The 14342-nt window shown below is 45.6% G+C and overlaps 1 protein-coding gene across 2 annotated transcripts in view; it reads left to right on the forward strand.

Annotated features, from left to right (window-relative positions):
* SNX2 (sorting nexin 2) overlaps positions 1-14342 on the forward strand; it is a 392895-nt gene that overhangs the window by 338372 nt on the left and 40181 nt on the right. The window lies entirely within an intron of this gene.

Raw genomic sequence — 14342 nt, forward strand, 5'->3', positions numbered from 1 at the left:
GTTTTCTTAGATCTACAAAGATCTTGAAAATGATCAGCTTCACCAGCAGGAGTAGGAAATGTAGGCAAATTTTCAAAAACATGTTGTGCAGCCAAGCCTAAACACCCATAGAGAATTGCTACCTTCCAGGGAAAATGTAACAGCATCAATAACTGCAAAATGGTTTTCAAAAGCTTTAACCCATTGCCGCCATGGCATGCTGGGTTTTCCAGAATGTTACAAAAAAGGAGGTGGTTGAGAAGAAGCCAATATCAAAATTAAGTTATTAGAGAATTGAATAAAGTTGTTAAACTAAATGCTACTGAAAGTTTGTGATAAACTTACAATGATATATATGTCTGATTAATAAGTGAAAGCAACAAAATGATTGCATGAAAACATTAATCAGATATATATTTAAACATAAAACAAACAGTAAATATCTTGTAAATAACCTAAGAACAAAGTAAACTGTTCGAGAAATCACATATTATAAAAAATATACAAGGTGTGCCTGTCACCATAGAAAAGTGCAGGCTGAATTCCCAAACCTTAAAAATGCCAGAGTTTAATAATATTAATGGTGTGCCTGTCACCATAGAAAAGTGCAGGCTGAATTCCCAAACCTTAAAAATGCCAGAGTTTAATAATATTAATGGTGTGCCTGTCACCGTAGAAAAATGCAGGCTAAATTCCCCAAAACTTTAAAAATGTCATAGAAATATTGTAAATGGTGTGCCTGTCGCCGTAGAAAAGTGCAGGCTAAATTGTACCTTAATAGAAATGAGGCGATGAACAGCGTGATGAGCTGCTTTGAAGAGTATCCTTGGCGTAGCTTTGAATGTCTTGCTTACCTTGGTAACCAAGACGCTATTGAAAAGATGGCCACTGGGAGTGTGTGCGCGTTATGTCAGAGCGCAAGCATTGACGGAGAGCGTCGGGTAGCAACACGGTTGCTAAGGAGGACGTCAGCTGCCAATGCCGGTTGCTAGGATAGACGCTGGAAGAACGTGGGCAATGACATCAAGGGGAGCTTCTTTGAAACTATACGAAAATCCAAGAAATTGCCCAAAACTGTCAACAACGTGCTGGGAGGATGACGAAGACCCAGGAACGTGGAAGTCTTCCGCTCTGGGCAGGAAAGTGAAGCTGAAGGTTTGAAAGGCTCCATAAAATCTTCTAAAATTGGGTTGGTGGGTGCAGTTTGTGGGATTATCCTTGTCGCCAAATGTAGTATGTCAGCAGGACTCCAATAAGTTTAGACAAAGTCAATTTATTTCAAGTAGAGACTGCACCCACAACCGGACGCTCACACCGCATACCAGGATCTCCGACAACTAACGTTGTTGGAATCCTGGCATGCACCGTTCAGCATCGGATCGTGGAACACGGTACAAATGATGCTAAGTGTTGCAGGGCATCCTCGTGCAGAGTGTACAGCACAAGGATGCTAACTTTCATAGAATATTACAAGTGGCTTTACTAAAACATTAAAAAGTCATACAATTAATGAGTTACGGTACGTTCACCTTGCGTCTCAACCTCTACCTACTGATGAATGACCCTTAAATACCCTGAAGCACACATCTAAGCAATGTCACAAACCTATTCAAACGGAAAGTCAGACACTACAATATATAAAACATCATTCAAAGCTTCAGTGTGCCAGCAATCTTTTTCTATGTGTCCACACAATCCGGCCCTGCATAACATGCTGACACACCCACCTTCATACTTGCATCCACCCACATATTATATGACAGTACATCCACCATCATACACCCAACATATTTTATGACCTCATTCCCACTATGTCTGTACAACCACTAGTATGCGTCCAGGGATTCCATCATACACCCACACAACCATGTTAATATGCCATCACTCGCCAACATATGTATAGCACCATCAAAAGCCTACATAGCCACTATCATTGATCCCACACAGGCGCCATTATTGTTTGCACACTTACGTCACTCTAAACAGAGATAAGCCATGTGCAAATCGGACTTCTTCCTGCTGTAATGGGAACAGTCGAACCAGAACTGCCAGGCCAGCTCTCAGCCATAGAAGAGCACAAGCAATCACAGACCATTTGGGCTTTTTGCGGCACACCTTTGAGATGCAGCTTGAGTCCTATGGCACAGACAGGGATCATTGGACACACATTTGGGCATACCCATTGACTATGTGTGTCTCAGTTAGAAATACTAAAGAGTGATGGGTTAAATCATTGACCTCATTTAGAACTGGTCTGGATCTCGGAGATGCCATGTGTGTGACTTAAAAAGGAATGCCAAAAAAAGGAACATCTATGGAGGCAGTCCAAAGGCAGTGAAGCGAGACAAAACTACGTCGATAAACGGAAGCAGTATATTCTCGCCATTAAACAGGCAAAAAAGGACTATTTTACACAGTGCATCCACGATAACTGCAATTCTGCAAAAGAACTATTAAAAATAGTGAAGGAACTCAGCAAACCTTCTAGCACCTCACAAACACTCCTTCGATCGAGGCCTGTGAACGCATTAGCACGTTCTTTTCGGAAAAAATCAGGAAAATATACTCCACCTTCACCCCTCAAAATATCAGCCACCCAGACAACCCACCTAAAGTTGACTCTTCACTCTTCATTAGACCTAGGAACTGGACCCCGTCTCACCAGCTTTGAACCACTCTCTACAGAAGAGGTCCTAACAGCCTTGAACACAATTAAATCTGGATCCCCCTCCAATTCCTGCCCCCATTTTGTGTTCTCGAAAAATTTACCTACGCTCTGTCCCTTAATAACTCAACTTTTCAATAAATCATTAACCACAGCCACCTTCCCTGATGCTTGGAAGCATGCCTCTGTGACCCCTCTTTTGAAGAAAGCGGGAACTGATATTCTCAATCCTGAGAATTATAGACCCATCTCTCAGCTTCCCTATCTCTCTAAAGCATTGGAGAAACTGGTCAACACACAGCTGACCAGGTACCTCGAAAGCAATTCCCTTCTGGACCCATCTCAGACTGGGTTCAGAGCCAACAATAGCACCGAAGCAACGTTGCTGGCAGTGTCGGACAGTATCAGATCCTCCACCGATCAAGGTGGAGCGGTGGCACTGATACTGCTCGACCTGTCAGCGGCGTTCGATAAGGTCTCCCACGACTGCCTGCTACACATACTCCTGAGTAAGGGAGTTCAATTCATAGCTTTAAATTGGCTACACTCCTTCCTGACCAACCGTACTCAGGCAGTACACATGGGACAGTTCCACTCTAGACCTAACCCCATCGGCTGTGGGGTGCCACAGGGCGCCTCTCTGAGCCCCACCCTTTTCAATGTCTGTTTCATCTCTGGCTGACATTGGAAGGAAGTGGGGCATTGGCGTCTGCTCCTATGCAGACGACACACAGCTGGTGGTGGCTATGGACGAGGGACCCGAGATAACCAAAACCAAATTACACAACTGCCTGTCGGAAATGGCACAATGGATGCACAAGCACTTTCTGAAACTGAATGCAGGCAAATTGGAGATCCTCCTGTTCGGGGGAGCAAAACACGTGTGGGACGCCACATGGTGGCCACCTTCATTGGGAACGGCCCCTATCCCTAAACAACATGCCAGGAATTTGGGAATCATCATGGATGACGCACTTTCCATGAAGGACCACGTTCGATCTCTCTGTGGCAAGGGTTTTGCTATTCTCAAACTTCTCACCAAAATATTCCCCTGGATACCCCTGGACTGCAGACGGTCTGTTACGCAGGCCTTACCGGTAAGTCGCCTGGACTATGGCAACGCACTATTCAATGGGATGAATGAGCAGTTATTCTCCGGCTTACAGATTGTGCAAACCCAGGCGGCCAAACTTATTCTCAATAAAGGCAAACGAGATTCGGCATCAGAGTGCTTAAAAAACTTCACTGGCTCCCGATGCGCCAGAGGGCTGCCTTCAAACTACTCAGCCATGCTCATAGAACCTTACATAGAACTGCCCCCTCGATACTCCAAGGGAGAATCGAATTCTATGCACCCAATAGGAACCTACGATCATGCCAATCAGCCCTGGCGAAACCTAAGCGCATCTATAAGGTCAGAACAGGCGGACGCTCCTTTTCCTACCTTGCAGCAAAAAGGTGGAATGAGCTCCCTTCCGACCTGAGACACACCACCTACTATCTCCAGTTCCGAAGGAAACTCAAAACGCATCTCTTCTCTAAACTGTAAATCTCTCAGCCACACCCCAGCAGCTTCCCTGGTGTTCAGCGCCGTGATATCCCATGGGTTGAGTGCTGCGCTTTATAAAAACCGCAAATAAATAAATATGCCCAGATATAGGTCCCGTGCTCACTCCGCCATATGAATCAAGCTGCACGTCACTGAAGAGACCCTAAAAAGGTGAAACCAGTCTGTGATTGCTTGTGTTCCCATCCATTTAGAATTGGAGTTGGACTTTTGTTGTTGGAGCAGAACCAACGCGTATTTGCACAGCGGGGAAAAACAGTGGAAGCGACACGTGGTCCCAGTAGTTACTGATGGCTTTTATAATTCAAGCATTCCACCCTTCCCCTTTTAGTTTTTCTTAGTTAGACATTTAACAGGTCAGTGTTTCAAATCCTGAGCTTTAAGTGCTACAAAGCCTCAAGAGGCAGGCCGCTCGGATAACTACTCGGAGCGTGTGATTATTCAGTTGTATTAGGGACTCGCTGTTCGTTTTTCTTATGCTCCGCTCAGATTATGAGAACTGTGCCCTACTGCAGAATGCGTCTGCACCACCAGATGTCGAGGCTAAAGTAATCTTTCAAGCGGGACCTTGAGCTACTACCCCTTAATTATACCTACATAATTAATTCCTGAAAAACTTTTCAATTAATTTGATGAATGTTTCTGCCAAAATTGTAGTGCCTTCCTTATTACAAAATCATGGTGAAGTTTAGGGCAGTAGTTCCTTGTCAGTATAATGTATGCAATAACTTCTCTCAGTAGTTTTTCATACTATGGGTTTTTTGCTCTTGGCGACCTCTTGCTTTTGCTCACATTTCCTAGTTGCACTTTGATGTCACTGCAGAGAATCAAATATGTCTATGCTGATACCTTAAACTGCTATTTAGTTGCAAAATCATAGCACGTAGCTCATGCCTTTTATCTGTATAGACTGCAGTTTATTGTCTGTTGATTTGATGATCGTTCAAGAACTGATGGACTATCGTTTTGAGGGCAAATATTTGTATTTCTACTAAATATAGCAAAAATAAAGTTGAAAAGAAAGCTGTATTGGAGGCTAGAATCAGATTTATGTTTGGCGACTTGCTACAGTATGTTTGTGCTTGGTAACAACATATACACCCTCCTTGAAGATTTGATAATAAACCTCGATGTAACTAACAGATCCACAAAATAAGACCACTCCCTTAAGGAGGTGCCAAGCTGCCACACATTTTCACCCTTGTTACAGTGCTATACTAAAAATACAATGTGGAAGATGTATGTCTGCACTTCATCACAGCTGGCCGTTACTTCATTTGAAAAAAAAAAAGTTTGAGACAGGTTGGTGCATTCTCTTTTAGAGCATGTTTGCGTAATTTCTCTCAAATGTTCTCTGCCCTAATAAATTGAGCACTGCGTTTTGTCTTTGTTTCATTTACTTTTATTTTATTCATTTTTGCAATGCTTCGCAAGGAAATTGAAGAGGTAGGACCATCCATTATTTACATGCTATTATTTATGACTGCAAGTGGCGTATTGCCTATCAGGCTTGTATAGTCACCGCTATTTTTTGTTTTGTTTGCGTCATTTGTCGCTTGTCATCCCTGTGTTTGTAACTTGCTGAAAATCTGGGATTTTGGGGAAAAATTACTGATTTGTCGTTGCTGTCAATATTTTGGGTTTTTTATCTATATGACTTTATGGTGCCTTGGTGTCTTTCTAAACATATCGTGCTTGAAAGGGGGATGTAGCAGAATTTAGTCTTGCTGTATTTTTAACACACAATATGAACATTAATCTGATGAGCATAATAACTACTCACACACACCGGTCAGTGGCTGACAGTCCTTTAAACAAAGGTGTGCAGGCGAATGGATCCTATGCAGACAAATGTATCTGTTTGATCCATGGCACCCGTAGCATTTCACTGATTTCCGAAGGCACACTCAAATGCATCAACAGTGGCAAGTAGCGCATTCAAAATGTATGTGGTTAAAGTATAGATTAATCTGCAAAGGACAACCGCTGACAGGCACAAAGTATTACCAGAGAACAAAAGGAGTTGTATATGGACTTCTTAAATTATTTGTTAATACTGGTATGGCTCAGCGTAACATTCTGTTCCCATTTTGTTTCTCAGTGATCCATTTCAAAGACACACCAATCGTATGCAAATCATTTCCAACCCAAAAAGGTGTACATCCTTAAATGCTATGCCATATCTCCTCTAAAAGGGAAATCCAGTAGCCCCAGACTGGGTCCAGCCTTAAGGGACCTCATCAGTCAAGTGCAGCTTGAGTTTCTATAGCACAATGAGGTTATGGACCCGTTCCGGAGTACACCAGGGTCACTTGAGTGACTCTAAGAAGAACCCTTCAGACAGCATTCTGGGAGTGATCAGAATGGATATTGATTGAGTCCTGGAAGATTTTTCACCTGACGCAGGAAGAAGCCTAAATGTAACATATATGCGGACATGAAAAGAAAAACACATGGCAAATAGCCTGTGGATAAAAGCTTTTTAAAACAAAAAGGAAGAAATCCTAATTTGAACTGCGTAGCCAGTGTTTTGAAATATATATTCTCATGTGTATGTTTGAGTATTGTCGTTTGATTTCATATTCAGTATAAGTTCTCTTTGTGGTAGCACACATTTCTACCGAGTTATCAGTCTACTAACCAAGTAAATGTACATGTGTTCGTGTATAATGTTTTTTAATGTCTTGCTTAGATAGGCAGAAGACGGGTAGATTTAAAAAACAAATTGCAGATAAATTCTGATATTAAAGAGAAACTGGATTTACCACTAGTAAACGTTTATGTCACTTTATGCAGGCATGAGGTAAGTGTATAGGATTCGGTATCTATGTGTACAGCTGAAATAAGAGTTTGTCAGCTCGTTAAAATGCAATAAAGTGACTGATTATTGATTAGTGATATAAATACGGAATTATTTCTGGTAGAAACCAGTAGTCAGGAAGCAGCCTACAGGACAGACCGATTAGAGAAAGCTTTTCACTTCTACCCTTTTAGGTGCCAAACTCATAACTCAAGATTTCCCTTAGGATGAGATAGCAAAGGACATATTATCTTGAAGTAACAGTTCTAGCTGATTTCCATAAAATTTAGCATTTTTATTTAATTTGGAAAAGAGCCAGACAGTGGTTCGCAGGAGCCTGGTCACAACGTATGGTTGCAAGTTGATGAACCATTCTGCTGTTACAGAACTTGGGAAGATATGAGGTTAGCAGGAAGCCAGGGATTATGTCTTTGCAAAACTCGTGCCCCTTTAATTTTTTTTCGTTTACCGCATGGAAAGGTTGATCATGGTGTGAAGGATAAAAGGGTACCTGTTTTTTTGTTTTTCTTTTGGTGGTTATTAAATAAAATAAATTAGCTAGTCCAGGTGAGCTAAGGCCACGTTCAGATTTAAATACCGGATAGTATACAATCGCTAAACCATACTTTCAAGTATTTTGATCACACTGTAGGGCATATGAAAATGAGTCCACAACAGTAAAACTGCTCATTTGGAACATATGTATCCGTACTGGGGAATTTCTGAAAACTTCAGAAAGAAAGGTGCTGATCTTCCAGTAAGAGTTTCAACAGAATCTTTGTCTCAGCCCATTAAACATACGGTTGGATAGGATTGTTTGAATTAATCAATCAATCATGTCACTTGTAAAGCACACTACTTACCTGTGAGGGTCTCAAGGCGCTGGGGGAGGGTGGGGGTGTTGCTACTGCTCGAAGAGCCAGGTCTTGAGAAGTCTTCTGAAGGCCAGCAGTCTTTGGTCTGCCGTAGGTGGGTGGGGAGGTCGTTCCAGGTCTTGGCAGCAAGGTGGGAGAAGGATCTTCCTCCTACAGTCGTTCTTTGGATGCAGGAGACTGCGGCACAGGCAAAGCCGGTGGAGTGGAGCTGGCGGGTGGGGGTGTAGAAGCTGAGTCATCTGCGGTATGCTGGTCCAGTGTTGTGGAGTGCTTAGTGTGCATGGATGAAGAACTTGAAGGTTATCCTCTTGTTGATGTGGAGCCAGTGCAGGTCTCAGGTGTGGGGTGATGTGGCTGCGGCGGGGGATGTGGAGGATCAGACGTGCAGATGCTGTTCTGGATGCGTTGGAGGTGTCTCAGGAGTTTGGGCGAAGCTCCTGCTCCTTCCGTAGTCCAACCTGCTGGTGACGTGGGCCTGGGTGACCGTTCTTCTCGTTATGGTGGGGATCCACTTATAGATCCTGTGGAGCACGCGGAGGGTGTTGAAGCAGGAGGAGGAGACGGCGTTGCCCTTCTTAGTCATGGAGAGGGTGTAGTAGAGGATGACCTAGGTTGTGTGCGTGGTCGGTGGGTTTCGGGACTGTTCACAGTGTGGTCGGCCACCAGGAGTCATCCCGGGCTGAAGGGGTGGATCCGAGGATGAGGACCTCCGGACTACTTTCTGCTGGTTTGAGAAAAGTTCTTTTGTTTTCCTTAAGATGATACTCTTCTTTTTTCCTAATGTGGAGTTTAGAGAAGGCGATGCTATGTTTAATTTACTGAGGGTATCCTTTTTTCTAATGGAGAAGGCTTTTTCCAGACTTAATTTCCTGAAATCTCAAGTCCTGAGATCTGATAGATCGCACTTTGCTGCTTTTGTTTTAGGATTCATTTGTTTTTTTGGTAAAATGTTATTTTCATTTCACAGCACTGAAGTGCTGCTTGTTTTTTACCTTAATTTCATTGTGAAATGTATATGTTGGGTTTTACCTTGCCTTCACATTTATGTTCTTTAACGATATATAATTTCGATGTATGTAGATGTGGAGTTAAAAATAGTAAATATAGGGGGCTTGGCCTAGGCAGCCAAGATGGTGGTTGAGTCCTAATAGTGCTCCTGCCACCTAAGGAAGATCAGCAGACATCCTGCCTGATAACTACGTCCTAGTTGCCGGCTGAGTCCTCTTTAGCCCAGTGCTGAGCCGCTGGTCCTCCGTGATTGATTGGAGGCCTGCTGCAGTGTGGATCCTCTCCTCTCTACTCTGACTGGAACATCGGTCGGACCAGGTGCGACGTGCGGCGATTGGCAGCAGGCTACACCGGCCATGTGGTGTGCAGCTGCCTGGTGCTGCTACCCGGCTCGGTGGTGAGTCCTTCCACTTGCCTGTGGCAGAGAGGCGGATCCTGGGAGGTGTGGAGCCGATTGAGCAGACAGTCATTTGCCAAATTGGAGGCCCGTAGCGGTGCAGCGGAGACCACTTCAGGACAGGGGCGGAGCCTCAGTGGTGAGCCCTTCTGCTTGCCTACAGCAGAGAGGCTGCTCTCAGGAGGTGTGGAGCCGATTGGGCAGACAGCCTGCTGTGCCTGATTGCTGGCCTGTAGCGGTGCGGCTGAGACCGCTCCAGGATGGAGGTAGGGGCTGGTCTCAGGCCTCCAGACAGTGGATCCTGGTCCTCCCCCCGTCTGTCTTGGCCCGACCACTTTGTGGTGGCGGGTCGGGGGGAGCTGTACCGCAGGGGACTGCATACCGGTAGCAGTGAGGATCCGATGTGAGGACGGCTTTCCGGACTCCTGCAGCTGGCCCTGGGAACTCAAACTGTGTCCTGTACAGCGGCAGCTGAGCTCGGCCAGGCCTAGCTGCGGGTTCCTGTTTTGGGTGATAATGGACTGTGGAGGTGGTCGCAAGGTGACCGGGCCAGATCTTTCCGGACAGGGCCTTGTAAGGCAGCGGGCTCTATCCTCCTGGGACTTTAGGGGCCCCCACTCGAGCTGAGTGACAATGGATGCCCCAATTGTCTTGTTTCCTTCACCATCAAGTGGTTGTGTGGACAGGTGAGAGCGGTGATTGTTGCCCGCAGCGGGGGCCTCCTATAATGCGCGCCCACCTGCAGCTGTTCCGGACAGCTCTCGCCCCCCAGCCTGGCCTTGCTTAGTGGGAGTCGGCCTCTCCAGCTTGGGTGGTTGGCTGCCCTACCGACCTGTCCCTCCTGCCGCTCTACACACTGTTCTGGGAGGGATCCTGTTGGTGGTCACCCAACCCCTGGACCTGAGGGATGGGGTGGGGGGAAGGATTTGCTGCAGCCATTGGTCTTAAACGAAGATGGATCAATATACACTCCACCCAACTGCGCCTAATGACACGGGAGAGGGTTCAATGGGTCAGGGGCCTGGTGCAGCGCAGCAGGAAGCCGCATACCTGGCTGTGGTCCTCCAGGCCATACAGGATTGAAGGGATGCTGTGGAGTCTTAGGTGGACAGCCTCCATATAGATTTATCTGTGTGGCAGCAGTACCTGCGCATCATGGTGGACAGGGCCACAGATGTTTTAAACAGAGTCTCCGCAGCTGAGGACGATCTCTCTCCCCTCAAGAACCAGATTTCCAAATTGTCTGCTTTGGTGTCCGCCGTGACTGAGCGGGCAGAGGATGCAGAAAACAGATCATGGCAGTGCAACTTTAGGGTGATTGGCTTATCTGAATCCTTGGAGAATAAAGGTCTCTCTGGAGTGCTGGAGGACTGGTTCGAAACGTGGGTGCCCAATAACAAATTGCCCTCCTTTGTCATTGAGAGGGCACACTGTTCTCTGGTGCCGAGGCCTCCACATGGGGCTCCCCTTGCGGACTGTGATCTAAGGCTGCTCAATTTTAAAGAGCGGGATGTGATACTGCAAGAGTCTGGCACCTCCTGACCTACGGTTCGACAGTTCAAAGATACTCTTGTTTTCAGACTACACCAGGACAGTGCAGCGACAGAGGTGCTCCTTTGCTGAGGTGAAACAGAAACTTTGTGCCCTGGACCTACGCTACATGCTCCTGTTTCCCACTTGCCTTAAGGTCTTCTTCCAGTCCTGCACCCTCTTCTTTGATACACTGGACCAGGCCTCGGAGTGGTCAACAAAACACCGGCTACTGTAGCCCCTCCCACCGATCCAGCCTGCGGGCACTAAGGCACGTACATGGTTGCTTTTCTGCCATCAACGAGGGCGGTGCGCACTCCCCTGGATTTTGGGTCGAACGTGGGGCTTGTGGAGAGGACCCGGGAGACTGAGAACTTGTCAGCTACTCCACTGGTCTTTAGGTCTGCAAAGGTGGTCTTGGGTTCCTCTTCCCAGCTGTCGGATGCAGCATGATCCGGAAGCTCCTTCTCTGTTTCACTGACACTAGTATGGGGATGGTGGGTCAGGGGGAGATTGTGAAGGGGTAGGGGCGGGCTTGGCTTCCTTGGCTCCATGGGTACCTTACTTGTACAACTCATCTCCTGCCTTGGTCATTGCTTCTGTTGGGATCTGAGGGAACCCATTTCAGTTGTATGAGCGGTAGTTTGTTGTCAGGTGTTGGATCCTGTTATATTGGTAAGGTGTGAAATAATGCTTCCAGTCCTGAGACCATGGCAGGGGCCTTACTGGACCTGATGGTCTGAGTGAGGTATGCAACCCAGCCTAATCCAAGGAGGACAGTTGAGGTGGGTTCAGGAACATCACTAAATTGAAAGGGACTAACAAAAGGCCTGTTCTTTTATAGTTTAGGAATCAGGACGCCCTGGAAAAGAGGGACCTTTTGAACCCAGGATACAATTTTGCAATCCTGGCTTCCTTCACAGTGGTGGAGAGAGTTAGTCCTAGAACCAATTTAGTGTGGTTGATTGGGAGCGGGCTATTCTTTATCCTAGATACACCCCTCTGTGTGCCACAAGCCTTCTTCAGGAGCAGAGAGGGGTTGCCATGTTGGATTTCAGTGAGAAAGGTGCACTCTGGGGTACATTGCAGTCCAATAAACTGGATGTGCTTGAAAAGAAGAAGAGGTACCCTTTGGAATTTTTTACCGAATGGTTTGGGATTCTCTAGGAGCCACTCACCACCCAGTCTATTAACCATTATTTTTTTCTTTTTCTCATTTAACCCCCCCCCTAATCCGCCCCCCCACCACCCTCTTCCCGGAGCCATAGGAGATCTTTAATTTACATTTTTACATTTCAACGAAAACTATCCTGTGGCCGATATGCTTTCTACACGGTAGTTAATTTCGATCACATAGGGCAATAAAAAAACTCCCCGAACCACAAACTTAAAACACAGATTCATTAATCCACGTGCTAATTGGAGACCAGGCGTTGCCCCCTTTTTTCCTAGCTCTTAGGCCTCTACGTTTTTATATCTCCTTCTCCCAGCGATATGTAGCTAACAGTTTTCCCAGCCAACAATGAACTGAGGGAGGTTCTTTATCTAGCCAGACCGTGGCAAGGGAAAGCCTAAATACGGCCATCATGATAAAAGGCAAGGTCTTCTTAGGAACTGTCAGAGCCTGATTGCTTACCACAAGCAATATAACTTATAGTGACAATTCGATTTCGCAATCCAAAATATGTTTAACATAAAACCCCATTTTACCAATCCATCCAGTTAATCGGGCGCATGTTGCAAACATGTGTTCATTGTCTGCGGCAAGGTCGCCACAGCGAGAGCAATGAATACCTGCTGTGCCTCCCCACTTAAAAATTCGAGCAGGAGTAATATACAAGTTTAGCCACATCTTAAAACATTGAACCTGTATGTTAGCAGAGATGGCTGCTGTTGAGCTCAACAATAAAGAGTCCTCACAAACCCCTGGCTCTGCTTGGACCTGGTCCTGCCACCGGTCCGTGTGTTTCGCGAGATCATCCTCCATTATATCGCTTAGGAGTATGTACAACTTGGAAATTGATGGCCCTTGTATTCCCAAGGCCGCCTCCTTAGGGGGATTTTTTGACTCTGAATCATCTTTTTAGAAAGAAAATCCCTAATTTGTCAGAATTTGAAAAAGTAGTTATTTCCAACCCCAAATGTTTCCTTAATTAACTCAAACATTAGTATATAGTATTATCCCTTATTAGGTCCCCAATGTGTCTGATCCCTTTCTCCCTCCAAGATTCCATATAGCCATCGTGAAAGATTTCTGGTAGGAGTTGATTGTTAAGCAGAGGCGTATACCTGTGTATCCTATTCAATATAAATTTTTTCCTGATCGAAGTCCAAATTTTAAACGTACCTAGTAAAACCTTGAACTTAACTCTTTTATGTGCTGCAACAAGCACCCATGGGCCTCGCCCCCAAGGAGTACGCTGTAAATGGAGGTGTAGACTCCATCTACAGCATTGGGTTGTCCTTTCCTCAACAGATCTGTCTTCTGCTGAAGGTTTGCTGCCCAGTAAAGGATCTGAATATCCGGGACCGACCACCCACCCCGATCCTTGGGAAGGGTCATGTACTTCAAAGCTCTACGCGGGCGCCTCCCAGCCCATAAAAATTTTGAAATAACTTGGTTACAGGAAGAAAGCCAAGTTTTATTAACTTCCAACGGGATGGATCTGAAAAAGTATAACATTCTAGGCAGAAGCAGCATCTTAATAACATTACACCTGCCCAGCAACCTAAAGTGTAAACTATTCATTCTGTTGAAGTCGGATTTGGTCTTAAGTAACAATGGCGCTAGGTTGGCATGGACAATGTCATCCACGTTAGCAGAGATTTCCACCCCTAGATATTTAGCCTTTTCTGTGACCCTACTATCGACCAAATCTGCCCGAGGGCTTTTAATGATCATTGTCTTGTCCCTATTCAAAAAGTAGCCTGAAACTATACCAAATCTTTTGGCCACTCTTTCAAATACCCTCATTGCATCCGCAGGATTAGTTGTTGTTTTGGCATGGTCATCTGGGTATGCTAAGATCTTTGACCCCCCGCCTTGCCCCCCCCCCCCTCCCCCAAGGTTTGAACTCCCCGAATGTTGTTGTTCTCCACAATTATCCTGATGAAAGGGTCTATATATAATGCAAATAATAGTGGAGAACAAGGACACCCTTGCCGCGACCCACGAGTAATTTTTATTGAATCCGAACAGGTGCCCATCACAGTGATTCTAGCCTCTGATTTTGATACATGCAGCCTATTCCATTAATATAATTTCTACCCAGTCCCTGCCTTTCCATGATGGCCCAGAGAAAGGGCCAGGAGACCCTTATCCAAAAAAAAAATGGCAGCGATAGGGTCTCCTGACACTCCAGCAAGGTCAAACAACGTGAATATCCTTCTAATGTGATCTGTAGTCCCCCTGCCTGGTACGAAGCCATGCTGGAACGGAGAGACTAGCTTCCCTATGACTGCAGATAACCTGTTTGCTAGAATTTTTTATGTCACTGTTAAGCAGGGTTATTGGCCGGTAA

This window comes from Lissotriton vulgaris, chromosome 3_1 (genome assembly GCF_964263255.1).
Source record: "Lissotriton vulgaris chromosome 3_1, aLisVul1.2, whole genome shotgun sequence".
Taxonomy (NCBI): domain Eukaryota; kingdom Metazoa; phylum Chordata; class Amphibia; order Caudata; family Salamandridae; genus Lissotriton; species Lissotriton vulgaris.